The sequence below is a fragment of the Pholis gunnellus genome (genome assembly GCF_910591455.1).
Source record: "Pholis gunnellus genome assembly, chromosome: 21".
NCBI classification, from domain to species: domain Eukaryota; kingdom Metazoa; phylum Chordata; class Actinopteri; order Perciformes; family Pholidae; genus Pholis; species Pholis gunnellus.
The window spans coordinates 13,690,748-13,695,502 of record NC_136548.1 but is presented as its reverse complement, the minus strand read 5'-3'; the positions used below and the strand labels follow the sequence as shown (position 1 = coordinate 13,695,502).

At 43.4% G+C, this 4,755-nt stretch overlaps 1 protein-coding gene across 2 annotated transcripts in view; it reads left to right on the top strand.

The window, feature by feature from the left end:
- Positions 1-2,266: 2,266 nt before the first annotated feature.
- Positions 2,267-4,755, top strand: part of ctbp2l (C-terminal binding protein 2, like) — a 68,217-nt gene continuing 65,728 nt past the window's right edge. For both annotated transcript variants that reach the window (XM_079183007.1, XM_079183008.1), the window contains exon 1: positions 2,267-2,419. The gene's annotated coding sequence lies outside the window, so the exon portion shown is untranslated. The remainder of the gene's footprint in view (positions 2,420-4,755) is intronic.

The window sequence follows — 4,755 nt, the reverse complement described above, 5'->3', positions numbered from 1 at the left end:
AGCCAGCGTTCTGACAAGAGGTGGACAATCGTTGACGGACAGATCAATAGTGGAGCATATGGAGGCCAGGCAGAATATAGAAATGAAAAATGAAAAATAAGATATAGATAATTGAACTCACTGAGCACCCTGACTGGCGCTTCTGACACAATCTGCTGCCATTTACTTGACCTCACAGAGCGACTACGCAAAGTGCAGAAATGAGGCAGAAAAATGAAATATCAGAGGCAAACCCTTCATGGATTAATACAATCATGTGGATCAATGCTTGTTCGTTGTGCAACAAGTCAAATCAATCGAGCATGGGTTAGTCCAGCATGTACAACACAGTCAAACTGTATTTAGCATTGCTAAATCCAATTGTCTGCCGTTACCCGAAGCCACAGCGCTACTAGCAGAATAATCCCTGCAGAGGAATCAAATGAACTCCTAACATATGTTCTGTGTTGTTACCAAACACATGTCAGCACATCTCTACTTACAACAAGGCTTACTCACTTGACTGTGTTATTTCATGAGCTTTCATCCAGCAGTGTCCCACCGTGATCAATTTGAAGGAAAACCATTAATTGTATGTCAGAAGGGTCAAACAGACGGGCTTGTACAAGTCCCTATAACGTCTGAGTATTAGGAATACCATGAATTATAGATTCACTGCAGACATGAGCAGCACTGACAAATACATAATTCCAAGTGGGGACATTATAAGCATCATAAGTATCTCAACAAATGTTTCATTCTTTATTTACCCAGATTTTGAGATATGGCCTATCCATCTCTAAAACCACCCAATGCTGGGTTTTATACTTTCTGTATTTAAGTCGTCTGGATTGGTTTTGGGTCAATTCACCCAAATTACCAAATGGTATATTTTAACAGTTGCCCCTTAAGGTATCTTGTCTGTGAAGACCGTTTGTGTTAATCAACTTAGTCAAGTTTAATTGTCACATATTGTACTGTACACAGTGAAATGTAACCTCTCTTTTGAAAAGAGCTTTCTGATGCGATGAAGTTTAATAACAAGTTTGTGCTACTTAAACCTGCAATAATTGTGTTTCTATGTTCACCAGCTGGTCACTAACTTTGTCTGCAGTTTGGTGCTCGGCAGATCGTGTACAGTAGTTGGTTTTTTTCCTGAAAACAGCTGCCTACTGAGCCTGAAATCAAATCTGGTGAGAGCTGCGACACTTGAGACGATACAGTTGTGGTGTCATGGTGGCCCATTGGTTAAAATGCACAGTAATCACAACGTCCTTATAGCTTCACTTTGTTTCATGTCATCCGGCCAGCTCTCTATGTCATACAATTCTTGTCTGCAGAGTGACACGTTGTCCTTTGACCCATTGTCCTTTGACCCATTGTCCTTTGACCCATTGTTCACACAAACATTTTGATTAGGGCAGCTTTAAAGTTACATTTACAAAAAGAAAACAGCAAAAAGTCTCTCCAGAAGTAGTGTCCTACTTACTGTAAATAATCCACAGACCTCACAGTAAACAGTTTTAATTGGGACTATGTATTGATTAAAAAAATAAATGAGATTTGTGGATTACTCACAGTAACAGTAATGTTTTTTTGTATGTTAAATGCCATCAAATGAAAGGAAGGGATGGCTATCAAAGCAAATGAAACCCAAACTATCAGCATGGCTAAATAGGGCTAAGTACTATTTTCTATGATTTAGTTCAAGTGACTCTTTAAGGTGATTATCGTTGGTAAGAATTTGTCAACACACAACAAAAAGGGATGAAGTCATTCCTGAGGATAAGAACAAGATTTCACAATTGACCACATAGTTTTTGCTAACCAAGTGAGCAGAAGGTGTGTATTAGTGGTGGGGGAGGAGGAGGAGGAGGAGGGGGCTATTTCTTCTTCTTGGTTTATGTCATTGGTTTAACCGACCCAAGACCCCGCCTTGATAGAAAAAGAGAGTTAGAGTGACTACAGCCAAAAATAGGGGAGAGTGAGAGAGAGAGAGAGAGAGAGAGCGAGAGAGAGAGAGAGAGAGAGAGTGAGTGAGTGAGAGAGAGGGAGGGGGAGAGAGGGGAAAAAATAAAGCAGTGAAACAGTTAGAGAGAACACCTACTCGGCGTTTACGAAAAGAAATACGCTCGGCCGTATTTTCATAAGCCATGGACGCGTATGACACATTGTAGCCAGTTCCCTGTGAGGTAATCACTCCTCTCTATCCGACCGCTGCTTCCCATCTTTTTTCTTCTTAAAGAAACCGCTTTTGTAGCGCGCGCGGAGGATTAATAAGGTGGAATCAGAATTACTCCAAATCTTCCCATGAAACATTTCTCCCCGAAGCGGGTGATGCTGCCGCCGCCGCTGCTGACGACGTGTGCCTAAAAAAAAAAAGAATACAAAAAAAAAAAAAGTCGGCTTCTCAACTTGCGACCAGACGCCATTCATCCAGGTAAGACCGCATTGACAGAAGCAACACCGCTTTGCACGTTTAATTCTGTTTTTTTTTTTTTGGTAAGAGTCACGCTGGCTGCACTGTCGGGTTTCAGGTCCGCATACCAGATTTTGGCCATGTGTGTCCACCTTACTGCGCCACGAAGATGGGGGAATGGTCGGGTGGGTTTTGTACCCTGCACTCGGGCAAACACACGGGCATTATTTAGCGTAACTGTCAAATGTTGACACGAAATAGCCCGCGTTTTCCCCTGCAACGCTGCCATTAGTCTCCCTTCACCTTTTTACATTGCAATGGTATTCGGCAAAAGACGCCGAGGCTGTGTTGTTTTCGCTCGCAACGAGACCCCATACGGAGCGTGGAGGTTAAAAGAAAATAGGAAGTGCATTATTAGAGTGTGTGTGTGTGTGTGTGGAGGGGAGGGGGGGGGGGGTTTGAATGCTTGCGGAGATTTGTGTGTGCTTCCAGTGAGGCTATTTGCTCATAAATCCTCTTAATACCTCACACTTGACCCTTCTGACTGAGTTTTTGTAGGAAAATAATGTTGTGAAAGACGTCATCCTGTGTAATCTTCCGCGCCGCTTGCCGCTGCTGCTGCTGCTGCTGCTTAGCCTCTTTTTTTTTTTTTTTTTTCTTCTTAAACACAAATTACTATGGTGCACATCTGCTGTCCAAGCTGCATCACTGACCCTTTTCGCATGTATTTGCTTTAGCACAATGTTAAAGACGTTAAAGAAGCTGGTACACCTCATTACAGAGGATCAGAGGCTTCCTAAACTTCTCTTTTTTTTTTCGTCCCAGGGACATACAAGTGATTAAAGCAGTGGATCAAACACCTGCATTTGATGACATGTTGCCTCAAGGAATCCCACCTGAAAGGCTTTTGTAGTTTAGTGTGGAGAGCTGCAGATCTGAATGTTGGCAGAGACGGTGTGGAGATAACAACTTCATCCTTTTTGCAGCCTCTTGTTGTTGTTAAGTGAGTGAAATGCAAGTGAAACCCAACCTCATGTTTCTCCCCTGGAGGCTCCAAGCATGTGACTTTTAAAACCGCTGGAGGAATAATGGACAGATCTTTTTTTCTTTTTCTTTGTAGTTCCCACTCTGGGACGCCCTTGCTGCATTTTCACTCAGGCTAATTTATCTTGTTTATAGCTGCCGAGCTGATATTTGCAGTGAGGATTTAGCACCGTAGCTGTCTGTGTAAACTTAAAAAAAAAAAAAAGGTCGAGGAGAGAGCATCTCATGTTCACAGCCACCGTTAGGTGCCGACAGTGTTTGAATTGAGCCGCTAATTGCTGTGTGTTAACTTGTTAATTACACACACTGAAGTATTCTTACACATCATTGGGCTAATTAATTAACTGATTACTCCGAAAATATGACAACAGGACAAGTGTTGGATTAATGAAGAACGAGGGGTTTATCTTCTTGTTCTTATAGCTCATCATTGCAAACATCATCACTCACATGGTTCTTGTCGGCAAAGATCATTTCTAACCTTTCAAAAGTCATCTCGACATAATCAAAGTGTATCATTTACAAATAGGAACTTGGATTGTTAGTCGCACGATAGCAAAGTTAACACGAAGACAATTTGTTTTTGATGCCGGTAAAGCTGATGAGGGGATGACCTTGGTAAAGCAGCTCTTTGTCTGGGTAATGTGTATGTATCGGACGAGGAAGGAGTGTGTGTGTGTGTGTGTGTGCCTGAAGGAATATAAGGCCGCTACAGATGTGTGCAGCTTGGACATCTGCTCTGTTGTCGGGGCCATTGTCAAAGAAAGCAGTTAAGATGGTGGGCAGCGCGGCACAACAGGGCTCCCTTGTCAGAAGGCTCCATTAAACTGTTCCAGTCACCAGTGCAGCGGGGAACATGGTCATAACACTGAGTAGTGTTCCTTCTCCCTCACATGCCAGGTACATTCACAATCGTTACTGCTCCACAGTGGATCTATTTTTCTCTCTCTTTGGGACAATCAATTCTTCATTCATACCCAACAAACTTGCCATACATAAGTTGTAATACCCCCCCCCCCCCCCCCCTCCCCCGCGCTTACCTTCCCCCCACATTTTCTGTGAGAGGGTGTTATCGTTAAGAATTGCGACTGTCGTATTTCCCGGAGAGGAAATTGAACCGACTCAGTTAGTCGACCCCGTGAAGAGCCCGCCCTCTGCCATCCTCTCCTGCGTTGCCGAGCAGCACCCTATCACTCAAGGCAATTGAACGTCTCTAGGGGGGGACCTCTGTTAGCCCCGTGCAATATTTATTACCATCCATCATCCCGAGACCCTCGCTCTACGGGTGAATAACAGTGGCTGCTAAGTTCTGT